Here is a 16,617-nt window from a genome sequence, read left to right on the forward strand (position 1 = left end):
ATGTATAGATTCCGGTTAAGCTTGTCTGCTCTCTGTTGCGGTGGCTGTCTATCTTGCTGCGTTTCACGTCAGGTACCGCCTACTCTGTAGCTAACAACTCGTAGCTCCCATCACTATCACGAGCTATCACGCCAAGTGCCAAGTAAATACGGAACACACAACAATAAATATATTACACATTCATTACTATAATTGCAAAATATACACACAAACCTTCCTCGTGCGTCAGCTGTCCATTAATGCAAACCGTATCAAAATCGATACTGTAGTCCTTGAGATTAACCTTCACATACATACAGAAAAACGTGGTGTGGGACTGGATATTATTAGGAACTTGTAGTAGAGACTAATTCGGATAACATATTACATATGACAAGTGTCCCGTTTTTATTGATTACAGAGAGAGAGAGAGAGAGAGAGAGGGAGGGAGGGAGCCGTTGTAATGTAACGCAAACAAATGCTCACACAATACGTTAAACAAAGACAAATTTTTTTTCTGCGTAGACTTCGGTTTTCATCCATCCCCATGTAAAATAGTAAAGTCCGGGGACTTAGCGAGGCGTAGCAATATACATCGTCAGAACGCTTTTGCAAGCTAACACTTACGCCTCACTACGAGATTTTCTTCGATTAATATATTTATGGTTGGAACAAGTAGTGGAAAGGTGCCACACCTGAAACGATTATAATAGCAGCATCGCATTGGATAAGTTGTGACAAAATAAAAGCTGGATCTCACATTTGCGACAAAAATCGGTGGCTTTTGCCATTATTTTACTACCAGCCTACGAAACACACCTTCAGTGATGAGCTTGAGACATTGCAGTGTAATGATATTTCATCGACCACGCACGTTTCCGAATGACAATGTTACGTGATAGGTGTGCTATTAAATTTACAATTGATTGGTGCAGAACGCATACTTGAACCAGCTTCCTAATAAAAATGCCATATAGTCATGGATAGATGAATGCAAAACGGGGTTCCAGAAACCTGTCTGAATTAGTGTTGCAATGCGTCCACCAATTGCGTTGCTGATTCATTTCTCGTGATACCAGTTCCCGCCATCTTGACAGGAAAAATAAATACGGATGATTGCAGAAGCCAAATAGTTAGTAACTTTCTCATGCCTTTTCCCGATCGTAATTTGGACACATTTCTCTATAGGGGCAATGAATGAGCAAGTTTAGTTGTTAATGAGGTATGAGAGATTAACCTTGTGAGTAAACTCTTCTGGCCATCACGCTCCAAAAAATAGATGGCCGCACACAGCATGTAGACATCGGTCAGGTACGGCCAAGGCTGGCTGTGGTCCGGCACCGGTGGGGGTGGAGAGATATATAAAGCCAGCACTCTTTCTGTCGTGTATAGTGAGCTTGCCACAACTATGTCTTGAGGTACTTTCAGTACACGCCTTTTTCGCTTGTGTACGACTCAGTTTGTTACTTACGTATATTTGGGATGTTTGAGGCAAGGAACGCAACCCTTGTCTTACAGAAGCCAACCTCTCACGCCAAGAAGGAGGCGCTTTTGCTAGGCGCTGGAAAGTCAGTAGCCAACGTCCAGGGGCAAAGGCGTTTTTCTCTGGTCGACGCTTGTGGACGGTGGAATGTCACAACAAACTAACGCCAACCAGCCCTTTAAAGCTCTCTCTCTCTCTCTCTCTCTCTCTCTCTCTCTCTCTCTCTCTCTGTCGCTCAACCTCCACTGGGACATTTGCAAAATTTTTCGAGGTTGAGGGCCTTCGAAGTTTCGAATTCCACTTGTCATTGGTTGACCACGAGCTAACAATTTTAATTGACTGAGTAAGCTTTTGAGAGGCTGCTTTTCGAAGAATCATTTAGCTACAATATATCAGGTCAGCAACTGGAAGCAGTTAATTTCATAAATTATCTGGGAGTACGCATTAAGAGTGATTTAAAATGGAATGATCATATAAAGTTGATCGTCGGTAAAGCAGATGCCAGACTGAGATTCATTGGAAGAATCCTAAGGAAATGCAATCCGAAAACAAAGGAAGTAGGTTAAAGTACGCTTACTCGCCCACTGCTTGAATACTGCTCAGCAGTGTGGGATCCGTACCAGATAGGGTTGATGCAAAATGTAGTTAAATATTAGCTGATGATTCCCTATTAGCTGGAAAATTAACCTCACCTGCCAATCTTCTGTTCCCTCGACCATGTTGACACCGCGCTTCTCCACTGTGGAGATGGGGCGACTGAAGTTGCGCCAATTCTGCGAAGGCAGGAAAGGCTGGTATCCTTGTGTGGAGTTTGAAATTCGAAGTAATGACTCGGAACCTCCACAGCACTTTACCATCTTGCAACTTATTAGCACTAAGCAGTCCGGAATCTGGAAAATTTCTCCGCCCCCACCAATCGACAGTTCTCCATTCAGGCAAGCCATCGGTAGGTAACACAGAGAAATGATTAAGTCATAAATAGGCTATATTAAGCCAAAGTACACTGATATTGTGCTGTACAGAGCGCCAGAATAATATTAAGTTGAAGACACGAGCATTTCATATTTGGTTAACTGATGGAATAAGCGGCATAGAGCGTCAGAATAGTTTTAATTTTTCTTTTGTATCATTAGTTGCAAGCTTGTCAAAATAGAACAAATAATGAACAACCAAGAGCATCGGAGAAGTTCAATTAAATGATGTAAACATATGAAAATCTAGGAGTTAAGCGAAGACAGAAAAGATTACTAAGAAAATGCGAAATTCAATCTACTCAACAACGTACGACGGTACGATAAGTGACCGAGCAGAGTCAATAGAATCATGTGGCGTAGTCGTGAGTCAAAGAGCCAAAATGTGTAATAACGTAAAGTTTCCAATTCTTTTCTTACCCGAAGGAAAGCTGTGCTGAAATTATTAGTTCAAAAAGAAACAACTCTAAGAAAGGAATCTGGGTTTAGGTCGACAATTATTCTTGTTATGTGGTTAGGCAACTGGTGATCTTCAAGCGCTATTGCATGGCCGAAAGTTTGAGAACTGTAAAGAGAGTTCACAGCTGACAAAACGTGCAGAGAGGTAGCAGTTAGAGCACTCTACAGAAGCCACGAGGAAGGTTCAAATGGTTCAAATGGCTCTGAGCACTATGGGACTTAACTTCTGAGGTCATCAGTCCCCTAGAACTTAGAACTACTTAAACCTAACTAACCTAAGGATATCACACACACCCATGCCCAAGGCAGGATTCGAACCTGCAACCGTAGCGGTCGCGCGGATCCAGACTGTAGCGCCTAGAACCGCTCGGCCACCCCGGCCGGCGCCACGAGGAAGGAGGCGACGTCAGAACACATGTGACGTGTAGCGGTGCCCTCCTTGGTTCGGTGAGTAGTGGCAGTTCTCAAGGTGGAAATGTCATTTCGCTGACTGTATCAACACCAGCGTGTGAGGTCTGATTTAATGTGGTAGATTGTATGATAAAGTAACTATGAATATAGCAAATATTTCGCAATAAAGAAATGGCAAGAGCGCAATTCGATGTATTAGTGTTATGTTTAGATTTGAGGTATATTACATGTTAGCTGGTAAAGAAAATGAAAAAGCCAGTCTAAAAGGCTGTAAAGTACAGAAAAATTTCTAGAAAAAGACGATAAGGACGAGAACAAAATTTATCTACATAATTAAATAAGCAGAAAACAATGAACATATAGTATTGTTATTTTAAGATTCTTGGAAGTTTAAGAAACAATGAGGGTGAGATAGGATGTGTCAGCTGGCCGTTGTGGCCGTGCGGTTCTAGGCGCTTCAGTCTGGAATCGCATGACCGCTACGGTCACAGATTCGAATCCTGCCTCGGGCATGGATGTGTGTGATGTCCTTAGGTTTAAGTAGTTCTAAGTTCTAGGGGAGTCATGACCACAGATGTTAAGTCCCATAGTGCTCAAAGCCATTTGAACCATAGGATGTGTCAGTTCTGTCCACGATCATTGTACTTCTTGTCCCTGACTTGATAAATTAGAATAATGTAAGAAAGAAATGATGGAGCATAAGTTTATCTAGCTGTATAGAGACTTTTATTATAGCAGTAGTGATTAAATCCGCAACGTGATCCGAGGAGTGAATGCCGAGGTATTCAAGTTGTAATTCAACTGATCGACCTCAATTTATGAGTGACAGAAGCGAGTGGTCTCCGCCTTTGACGCAGTGTTGGCCACGGAAACGCTAACCATCAGGATGCGGAGGAAGCCACGATGTCTGGATAGTGTGGACGGCTATCAGATGGATACGAACTGTGTCCTAAGCAAAAATACTGAGTAGTTTGCAGCAACGGACACCCCTTCTGTGCGAACGGTTGGAAGAGTCCAAGGTGGATAAAAAATCAGAGGAAAAGCTGGACTCGTGAAGTTACGAATTGTAATAATTAGGAGAGAGGTAAAATTCTGCCGGATATCATTCGGCAAGTGTACCACTTACAGCAATCGACGGAAAGTATTCAAATATCGAAATCATTAACAATTCTTGAAGGTGATGGTGTGACGTCATTGTCCGCCCCCTCTCCTCCCCATTCCGGCAGTAGTGGGGAGGAGGCGCCACTGTCCAGGAGAACACGGCTGGTGGCTAGAGTGTGCAGACATGTTGCGCAAGGTCTTTCCACTGTTATGGCAAATACTGTGTCTGCAAGTCAACGTGTGTAGAAAGTGACTTTCTTTGGTGATTATAAGTGTTTTTGATTGGTGACAAATCTGCAGACTTAGACGATGTCAGAAACCCCCCAAAGTTTATGCCGATTAGGATCTATTACTACAGTGCGTGTAGGTAAGTTGGGTGTTCATGCTATTCCTATGTTTACTATGTGTTTTGTGAATTTATCGTCGCTGATGACCACTTGGTTGTGACAGGGAGAGAATTTATTTTGGTTTCGTTGAGAGAGTGACAGCATTTCCTAAACTATCCTGGCGGTGTGTAGGAAAACCTGCGCGGCAGGCACAGGTTTCGAAGCATAGCGGGAATGCGGGAGATTAATATTGTGCATTCAGATGGAAGTAACTTTCTCTTGCGTATCGATAGTGTGGAACCGAGAGTCAGAAGTTACATTCGCGAGAGCACTGTGAATTCTGATCAAAGCATCTGGAACTTTGTGCAGTTGCTGTAACGAATGTACAAGTACGACATTGGAGGACACTAGACCTCGATAACATTAAGCTTTTTCGAGATTTATCTGTAATTTACTTTTTGAGGGTAGTAACTGCCCCAGAGCATTATTTTCGTAGAACATTCGTTCTCATATGCTGCTATGCAACGTGCTGTCAGTTATCGTGTAGATAACATCAGGTTAGTTTGACACATGTCGATAGTGCAGTTGGACTTCGACGATGCAGTACCAAAGAGATAGGTCAGCTATGCACTAGATACACGCACCCTTGTTAGACTATAGCTGTCTTATATAGACAATTTACATGTAGTACGCTGTTGGTTAGTGTTTCGACTATCGTTACCTTCTCTTGTACCATACCGATGTGCTTTGTTTTGTTGGACACTCAAGGGCGACTATTCAAAGTCGCGTAAAATACGAGAGGGAAGAGCGAATAGGTTATAGTATGTTGATAGATTTTTAAGGCATAGGTGAAAAAGACAAAAACAATATGCAACGTCTTTCTAGATCGAACAGACTGTAGTCGTACACTGGAAGAATAACGGACACGCGCGATCTAGTGATACAAGAGCTACCTGGTATGTTCACTTGGTTCTGAACACCTTTGCTGCAACCTGTTAAATCCTACCTGCCTCACCTTGTTTGCTCGAGATCTGACGCAGTGCTCCAACTACTGTTACATGCAGAATCTTTGAATTTTTGTAGTTTATGCAGGTGCATCTGGTCGAAACAAACTATATTATCAAGTCCGGTGTACTCCAATGAACTTTGTGTACATCGGCAACTACTTGAAATGAAAGATAAACATGCCACGCACCAGATTTCATAGGGCCTCCATGATACCATTAGTTTCAAGTAAAATTCATCTCACCTAAATTTGACCAACCAGCGACCCCAGTGGACTACCAAATAAAATTTACTGCTGCTACAAAGGATTTTAAAAACTGAAACACCAGGATAGTTCTGATACTGTGCAGCATTGACACCCATAAGATTCTCCACTACTATAAAAATTACAGCCACAATCGAAACCAGGAGTCTATCTTCGATTACTTACCACACATTGCACATGTACGCAGTAAGATGAGGAACGCTATCCTGTTTACCAGAACCAGAGTGAGAGACGACGTAATAGCACGACATAAGCTTTTGTCATCTAATCTAACCGCTTCTAATTCTCTAGTTACTATCAAGATCAAAAATATAATTTGTAAACATCAGTCGTAGTTGCTCTCTATGCGACTGTTCGTGTCTATACTTTGAAAACCACTGATGAACTGCCAAAAGCTTTTTGTGTCACTGAGGCTGACCCACCATCAAGTACAGGTCTACCCTCAGTCAACACCCATTGCGATCTGCCGAGAAGGGGCTGCGACCCCTGTTTATGACTTGTTAGTAGACTGTGACATCACACACATCTCTTTTTACTAATAGACAAAGTTCTGATATACTGATGCACCACATTTGTTCCTCACTCGTAATCTCTCTCCTATCCTTTCTTGTAATGATTTTTCGATTGCTCTGTCTACTCCAAATCACATTTTTTCGGTGAGAGTGATTTTCTTCTGCCATCCTCCAGGGCCAAGGACGAGACCATTTGACTGTTGTAGAGGGATACCTTTCCACTAAAACTGCATGCTACTTTGAGTTTTTTACGGAAGTATTCATGTGCCAATCTTCCAGAACATTTCAAACACCTCGCTCATGCTCCACTACGGCCCCCACGCTATTGTCCCACCTGGACGACTTACGTCCCCCTCGGGTGAAGTGTGGTCGAACAGGACTATCACGCACCACCTTGAAATCCGTCTTGCTACTTAATTAAAATTCAGATAACTTATGATGCAAGTGATAGATTTAGTTGTGGTCTACACCAATCAATTACAAATTAAATATACCAGGAAAGTACTTGGGCTCGAACAAACACAAATACACCAAAATCGTGTGAGAAATAATGTAAAGGTCTCTTATTGCACTAGTGATACTCCCGCATCTGCAAAACTCTGCAGTCGTCCGTTGAGGCCTCTGCGTATGGCATGCCGCATTGCACACTGACCTGCCGGTACGCCAGTTGGGACCAGCAGGGATGGAAAAAAGAACACATTGACACCGGTGTGTCAGACCCACCATACTTGCTCCGGACACTGCGAGAGGGCTGTACAAGCAATGATCACACGCACGGCACAGCGGACACACCAGGAACCGCGGTGTTGGCCGTCGAATGGCGCTAGCTGCGCAGCATTTGTGCACCGCCGCCGTCAGTGTCAGCCAGTTTGCCGTGGCATACGGAGCTCCATCGCAGTCTTTAACACTGGTAGCATGCCGCGACAGCGTGGACGTGAACCGTATGTGCAGTTGACGGACTTTGAGCGAGGGCGTATAGTGGGCATGCGGGAGGCCGGGTGGACGTAACGCCGAATTGCTCAACACGTGGGGCGTGAGGTCTCCACAGTACATCGATGTTGTCGCCAGTGGTCGGCGGAAGGTGCACGTGCCCGTGGACCTGGGACCGGACCGCAGCGACACACGGATGCACGCCAAGACCGTAGGATCCTACGCAGTGCCGTAGGGGACCGCACCGCCACTTCCCAGCAAATTAGGGACACTGTTGCTCCTGGGGTATCGGCGAGGACCATTCGCAACCGTCTCCATGAAGCTGGGCTACAGTCCCGCACGCCGTTAGGCCGTCTTCCGCTCACGCCCCAACATCGTGCAGCCCGCCTCCAGTGGTGTCGCGACAGGCGTGAATGGAGGGACGAATGGAGACGTGTCGTCTTCAGCGATGAGAGTCGCTTCTGCCTTGGTGCCAATGATGATCGTATGCGTGTTTGGCGCCGTGCAGGTGAGCGCCACAATCAGGACTGCATACGACCGAGGCACACAGGGCCAACACCCAGCATCATGGTGTGGGGAGCGATCTCCTACACTGGCCGTACACCACTGGTGATCGTCGAGGGGACACTGAATAGTGCACGGTACATCCAAACCGTCATCGAACCCATCGTTCTACCATTCCTAGACCGGCAAGGGAACTTGCTGTTCCAACAGGACAATGCACGTCTGCATGTATCCCGTGCCACCCAACGTGCTCTAGAAGGTGTAAGTCAACTACCCTGGCCAGCAAGATATCCGGATCTGTCCCCCATTGAGCATGTTTGGGACTGGATGAAGCGTCGTCTCACGCGGTCTGCACGTCCATCACGAACGCTGGTCCAACTGAGGCGCCAGGTGCAAATGGCATGGCAAGCCGTTCCACAGGACTACATCCAGCATCTCTACGATCGTCTCCATGGGAGAATAGCAGCCTGCATTGCTGCGAAAGGTGGATATACACTGTACTAGTGCCGACATTGTGCATGCTCTGTTGCCTGTGTCTATGTGCCTGTGGTTCTGTCAGTGTGATCATGTGGCGTATCTGACCCAAGGAATGTGTCAATAAAGTTTCCCCTTCCTGGGACAATGAATTCACGGTGTTCTTATTTCAATTTCCTGGAGTGTATATACAGTCGCGACACTCTCGCTGATATTTGTTATACACAGCGACAAAAGCGCCCCAAGCGGTGGAGAAGCTACGCTGCTGATTACGGTATTCAGTAAATGTAAACAGTATCGTTTATATTAATTTTTAACATGGTTTTTACGAAAGGCAGCGTATGTAGCGCAATCAGTTGCAGTAATAATAGGAAGAAGACACCACATTTGTCTTTCTTCAGGTTTCCTAAGGACCCTGAGAGGTATGAAACATCACATTAGAGCGTTCTTTATTTACGATTTTTTTCTAAACTGTATTGAATTACTGAATTTGTTTTTCTTTTTTAGGAGCAAGAAATGGTTAATAAATAGTAGAAGACAGGGCCTACTGCAAAAAGATGTCCTTTATTTGCATAATAACGTGAAGTTTTGTACCTTACATTTCTAGTCAAACCAGTTCATGAGCGCGGAAAAGAAGACATTGGTATGGAATGCAGTTCCTACGTTATTTGACGTGCCGAATAAGCCACTAGTGACGATGAAGAGAAAATTGGCATACAAACGTGAAAGCGTTACTGCAAAAACAATAAAACTACCTCCTGACACAGAAGAAACAGCTACCACAAGTGTTCCTACACGAGAGACATATATAAAATCACTAACAACGGAATCTGCAACACAGACATCTTTTGAAGATGAAATGCTTAGATTACGTGAAATTATTCGCGTGTTGGAAAATCGTGTAAAATGTAAAAACGTGCAAATCATTAGACTTCGTACAAAATTACTACGTGACAAGGAAAGTGCCCATAGTAAGAATAAACTGCAACCACAACGTCACAGGACACAAGTACAAAAGGACAAGCTCATTTTAAAAAGTATTGGTTTCAAGTACTTGAAAAAAGATGCTCTCGATTTATCGATAAGCCAAATCAGTATACCACTGAATGGAAAACGTCGTGCGAGATTTAAAGATGAAACTAAATTATCTGCACTTAATTTGTTGTATTATAATACTCAGGCACACAGTTTTTTATCACACTGTTTTAGCCTTTCATAAGTACGAACCTTACAAAGGCATGTGGAAGATATACAATTAAATTGTGGGATAAATAATAACATATTTCATCTTTTAAAGCAGAAAGTGCAGCAATTACCAGAAACTGATATAACTGTTAATTTATCTGTGGATGAGATGTCACTAATGGAAAATTTGATATATGACAGCTCTAGGGATCGCGTTATTGGATTTGAAGACGTAGGTTTCATACGTACATCTGTGGTTGCCAATACTGCACTAGTTATAATGATTAACGGCATATTCTCAAATTTTAAACAGCCATTAGTATATTATTTCTCCAAAGGACCAGTAGGAGCTACCCATCTGATGCGCATATTTTCTGAAGTTGCCAAAAAAGTCACAGAGATTTGTTTGGTTGTAAAAACATGTGTGATTGACCAAGGCTCGAATTTTGTGGAGTGGAGGCACAGACTGGGTGTCACACCAGTTAATCCATGCTTAGTACACGAAGGAAGTGAGATCTACTTTTTTTATGACACCCCACACTTGATAAAAAGCATACGTGATAATTTATTCAGGTATAACATTATCCACACAACAGATGAAGGACGGATTGGCACTGCTTCAGGGAAGGACATTTGTTAGTTTTACTCAAGTGATTGTGAAAGAAAGTACAAGTTGGCCCCCAAGCTCACTAAAAGAGCTGTCCAACTGCCAGCATTTTCAAAAATGAAGGTAAGTACTGCAGTTCGTGTGTTGAGTCATTAAAGACACTGAAGCCATGGATACAGTCGTGGAAATTTGTAGATGTTGATGGGAAAGGTTTTTCATCTAGGATTAAGTGTGTTAAAGGACTTCTGGGAAACATAAGCGCTTTGAACATGTTTGTTGATGATGTTTAGGATGGAACCAAGTTATATTTATTAACACGCAAAATTAATCAAGATCCAATGGAAAACATTTTCTCGGTGATAAGGCATAAAGGTGGTTTTTGTGGCAATCCATCACCACAACAATTTTGAGCTGCATTCAATAATTGTGCTTTAAGCAAATTAATGAACACACACAGTGTAGCTACCTCCAATTGTGAGGGGATCAACTGGGATCAGACAATAGTGGATATGAAAGCAGCGCCCAAATTACTTGTTTCACCACTGTTGGACATCAGTGACATAAGTTCAGTGATCAGACTACCAAATGTGGAAGTCCAGACAGACCTCGGAGAGGCAAACAGCATGAGATACGTGTTTGGTTATGTATTAAAGAAACTGCTTATAATTCATGACTGTTATAAATATAGGACAGTACTTGTAGATGGCAGCCAAGACTTAGATGAAAATGACAAAATTTATTGTCATTTTAAAAGTTATGAAGGCAACTTTGGAAGCCTATTTATTTGTACAGAAGATGTTCAAATGGTTCAAATGGCTCTGAGCACCATGGGACTTGACTTCTGAGGTTATCAGTCCCCTAGAACTTAGAACTACTTAAACCGAACTATTCTAAGGACATCACACACATCCATGCCCGAGGCAGGATTCGAACCTGCGACAATAGCGGTGGCGCGGTTCCAGACTGTAGCGCCTAGAACCGCTCGGCCACTCCGACAGGCACAGAAGACGTCAAAGAATTTTTAACTCATTCTACTTTTGATGAATATGCTCGCATAAATAATTGTGGTGCTTTCTTTGTGAACATGGTGATGGACACCCCCAATTTTCCACCTGGGTGCTGTACTGAAACCAAGCTGATGTTAATAAGACTGTTTGTGAAAGTGAGGCTCGTTTACATTATTAAATTCAGGAATCAAGACTTAGTCTGTAGGAGCAAGAGAAGAAATAAAAAAGTGATGAATCTGGCTCATTTGGGTTGCTAAAGTGTTAGGACTGACTCATTTATTTAATTTTATTTTTGGTAAACGTATCAATAGGATATAATAAAGTTTTAAAACAGTCACGCTTTTTATTGAGAAAACCTGATACCACAAAGAATAAGATAGAAATTGTATTTTTGGAAGCAGGCTTCCTGCAGAACAGAACGTAATGAAAAGTGATATGTCGCTTCATTTTTACACAAGGAAGAGCATCTATATACGGTACTTCATATGTGGGATATACAATGTGTATTCTCTTCGTTTCAGTGGAATAAGTGCGATTGTATGCTACTTCTTAATTATTTCTTCAAGAATATGTTGCAGCTTATGTCCATTCAATAGTTTGTGCTCTGTTTACTTATATTTCACGATCATTTATGTCTCTCGCTGTTCTCCTAACACTTGTGACGCAAAAATATACTATCTCTTTTGTAAATTACGTACAAAACGTATTAAAAACAAACATTATTTTTACGTCGCATCTGCCGTCAGAAGAAGGCGAGCTTTCTGGCCGCTAGGGGCGCTAGTGTCACTGGAACTGTCAAATGGTAACAACTTTCACAGCAGTGAGTGTCGCGACTGTATATATTAGACTGTGGTGTGCCTCTGAAGTTGCGTTTTGTGACATTATTTGTGTATCGAAGCGTCAGATGGCTCGGCGATTGGTAATCAATCCTGCTAATGTATTGCGATTGGTTGAGATGAAGTTACGAAGAACCCTTCTTCGTGAAGATGGTATTGGTGTATAAGAAGAATCATTCGCATGTTTTCTGGTATCTATTATAGTGCAGAAATATGAGCGTAAGTTAGAAACAGATACTGTTGTAACACTAACACATAATGTTGATGATAGGGATGATAATGACGAACAACTCATTGCAAACGGTAGTGCTACGGAAAGTGCGGGAAGAGGCGATTGAAGCAGTGACAGTGAATACCAACCGTCTCCCAAGAAGAAGGTTAAAGTTGCAAGTCATCACGGCGTTTATGACAACACACTGGAGAACATGTACGATTATTATTACGTAAGAGGTTTCGACACATACTACGAGCTTCTGAAGAGATACCCTAAACTGAAGTCTAAAAGCAATATTAAAAACATACTGGATTACGTGGCAAAGAAAAGAGAAGGAAATACAGTTTTCAAAGGAAATCGTACAGTGCTGTTCGAGACCATCAAGGAGCGTGTAATGGCGAAATTCAATGAAGCGCGAGAATGCGGTTCCGCCGTTCATTATTGGCATTTACAACATTGAGCATTGGACGTAGCCAGAAATCTCGGGTGTACAAACTTTACAGCTTCACTAGGATCTATTACTAATTTGAAAAAGGAGTTTAGAATAACATCACGCCGTATCACTATGCTCCAAGCACGAAAAGATAAGGATGACGAAGAAGAGCTGATTGAAAGAGCTCAAACGTTTGTTGCTGACGTCAATGAGCATATCACGAGAGAAAACATCGGTATTAGTTCTGTACGGAACTGTGATCAGAGTCAGTTCAACTATGAACTTTCTTGTGACAGAACACTATCCATGAAAGGGGAAAGAAAACTGTCGCGATGTTGCAATCAGTTAACTGTGCCGGCCGGAGTGGCCGTGCGGTTCTAGGCGCTACAGTCTGGAACCGCGTGACCGCTACGGTCACAGATTCGAATCCTGTCTTGGGCATGGATGTGTGTGATGTCCTTAGGTTAGTTAGGTTTAAGTAGTTCTAAGTTCTAGGGGACTGATGAACACAGCAGTCAAGACCCATAGTGCTCAGAGCCATTTGAACCATTTTTAGTTAACTGTGCAACACATAGTTACACGATCAATGTTGCTATATCAATCGACGAACGATTGGCAGACTAACTCTATATTTGCTTCCAAGAATCCAGTGGAAAGTTTGGACCCCGCCTGTCAAGGGAAACAGAAACGCGGTGCCCTCCAAATGTCGTCGTCGATGCAAGTGTGAGTGGGAAGTTGACGGAACAACATCTGAAGACGTTTTTTCTGTCAGATTTGAATCCACATTTGTCGAGAAAGTCATTAGTACTTTGTGACTCCTGGTCTGGACATAAGGATGAACGAGTACTACTGGAAGCATCTGGCGGAAAACATGTAGATTTAAAAATCATTCCGCCTAAAACTACAAAATATGCACAACCTCTGGATGTGTATTTCTTCAGGCAATATAAAATATATGCCAAGAGAATAACAGGCTTCATTAAACTACGTTCCAGTAATATGCAGCCGAAACTGTACGACAGATTCTTTATCATGAATATGCATTCTGTCATTTACAATCAGTTATCTGCGATAGTATACAGACCAATGCTTCGTTACGCGTGGCAGAACGCTGGCTACGATATTGGTGAACCAGTGAACAACTTCAAAAGTGTCATTGACGTGGCATTCAACACTGATATTATAGAATGTGCAAATACGCCATGTGATCAACTTGCATTTCTTCACTGTGCGTTTTGCAGTCATTCGTACTGCTCGGAGCATTTTATTGACATTCCGCATTCACATTTATAGTTAAGATTGCTGCATTGCGTATGGCGTCTACAGTTACATCTACAATGATATCTAGAGCATGACTGCAAGGTTTTGCAGAAAAACGACGCTCACCAGCACATTCAGAGGTACATAATGGTCCTGTAACCAAACGTTCATACAGATCTGTTTGTTCGAGCCCAAGTACTTTCCTGGTAAGTACATCTTTAGGAAATGTTTCACTATAAATTATTGAGTTACTCTACTTACCAGGTTACAAAAAAATGGCTCTGAGCACTATGGGACTTAACATCTATGGTCATTAGTCCCCTAGAACTTAGAACTACTTAAACCTAACTAACCTAAGGACATCACACAACATTACCAGGTTACATAACAGTGTCTTTCATTAACCATCGTAACAAGTGAAATAGCATACCACTGCCACGTCCCACCCCAACCCCATTGATCTTAAAACCGCAGTAGTTTTGAAAATGAATATTTGAGTCACAACTGCCAGCACAAACATTAATCTTTGCCACAACGTGAAATCTTGAAGTAACTCTTTCAACACGTAATGGTATTATGTTTGGACGTAATCCTGAATTTTCAATTATCCAAGATCTATTTGGGCATGTTAAATCACACTTATCATATTACTATAAATTAGAACATACAAAGAACATGCAGGAGATTTAAGTACAGCAACAAACGAGAACAAATCGAATACACAACTTTCTAATGATATACACTAAAGTACTACTACTACTACTACTACTACAACTACTACTGTTATTACTCTGTTTCCTCACGCACATGTAATCTCACTATTTGAAACACTGTCACACTTGCAACAATTCACAACCCTTATTCTGTCGTCAGTGGCGATGGTCGCTGTATTTAGAGACGGTTGTGGGAGACCTATACGTCCCCCATCTTGTTTTCTTCCTTCTGTGGTAAGACATGGCGAGACATAGGGGAAAGGGGGCGTTATTCTGCCTGACGCAGCTGTGTGATGGTGCCATCGTCCTCGTCAGTGTAGACTCCGCCTGTGACCTCTTACCTGTCTTGTCTCTTACTCAGTTGTCGGCTAGGTTTACAAACTTCAGAACTAGGTCGTGCAACGGTGCCCTAAACCCACCATTTGCCTATTTGCGTGACAATAGTGTTATGCGGCCTATACCCATTCCACTTTACCTTACTATTTTCCATGGTATCGCTTTCATTACATTTTTCCTTGCCACGTAAACCTAATAAGACCTTCTATTCTTTTTGGAGGCTTCTTAAAAATTACTAAAAATATAACACGTTAGTCTTGGGTATTCCAAAATTTTGTATTAAATCTTTCGAACTGACTCGCATCACATCTCCCAGGTTCTCACTTAATTGTATGTACATTACAGTTTTCTGTTCTATGAGCCGGCCGCGGTGGCCGAGCGGTTCTAGGCGCTTCAGTCCGGAACCACGCGGCTGCTACGGTCGCAGGTTCGAATCCTGCCTCGGTTATGGATGTGTGCGATGTCCTTAGGTTAGTTAGGTTTAAGTAGTTCTAAGTCTAGGGGACTAATGACCTCAGATGTTAAGTCCCATAGTGCTTAGAGCCATTTGAACCATTTCTATTCTATGCTGGCGCTCGCGGCTGCTCAGTCCATTTAATTTCAAAACAACAAATAAAAACAGACTGTGCTCGAAGCTCCACGGATAGACAAATTGAGAGGGCACTCCAACCAGCCACTATACCACAGGTTCCTGAAGAAGACCAAGATGAAGCAAAGAAGGTGGCATATCTGCCCTATGCTGGCTCTATTTCTGCCAGAATCAGTAGGATCCTCCGTAAACACAATATCAAGTGTGTTTTCTGTCCATCCAACAAGATTGGGGGACTGCTGGGGAGTGTCAAAGACGACCTGGGGTTACGAAAACCAGGGATTTACAATATTCCTTGTCAATGTGGCATGTCCTACATTGGCCAGACGACAAGAACTGTGGAGATCAGGTGCAAAGAACATCAGAGGCACACTAGATTAAGACAGGTGACTAAGTCAGCCATTGCTGAACACTGTCTAGATGCCATGAAGTATGAGGATACCAAGATTCTAGCACAAACACCCAGATTTTGGGACAGTTTTATAAGAGAATCGATAGAAATTAAAATGGCTGACGATCTTATGAACCGTGACAAAGGGTACCAGCTAAGCAGAGCCTGGGATCCGACTCTGGAATTGTTAAAGGAGCAACGGGGCCAGCTGCAACACTACAAAAACAGAAGAACCAGAGACATGGAGATGGAAAACGAGCCCCTGACGGACTGCCAGGCGCACCAGACCGAAGATGGAACACCCAGAAGTGGGACTGGTGGGCGCGGACCGCAGAGGGAACATCCAGAGCCGCAGCGGACGAAAAACGGAGCGGCAACGCTCCAGCAGGTCGCAGGGAATGGGCGCGGACCACAGAGGAAGCGCCTGCAGCCGTTGGTGGAGGGGGAAGGCCATAGGCATAAATACTGGACCAGGTCCACTCGAGCAAATAAGCTACCGTAAGGACAGGCCAACCCAAGGCGGAGGAGTGGCCATATATGTAAAAAGAGGGATCCCCCACCACCAGGTATTCTTACCAGCTACCAACAAAATCGAAGCAGTGGCGGTGGAAGTAACCACTGCCACT

Source organism: Schistocerca serialis, chromosome 3 (genome assembly GCF_023864345.2).
Source record: "Schistocerca serialis cubense isolate TAMUIC-IGC-003099 chromosome 3, iqSchSeri2.2, whole genome shotgun sequence".
Taxonomy (NCBI): domain Eukaryota; kingdom Metazoa; phylum Arthropoda; class Insecta; order Orthoptera; family Acrididae; genus Schistocerca; species Schistocerca serialis.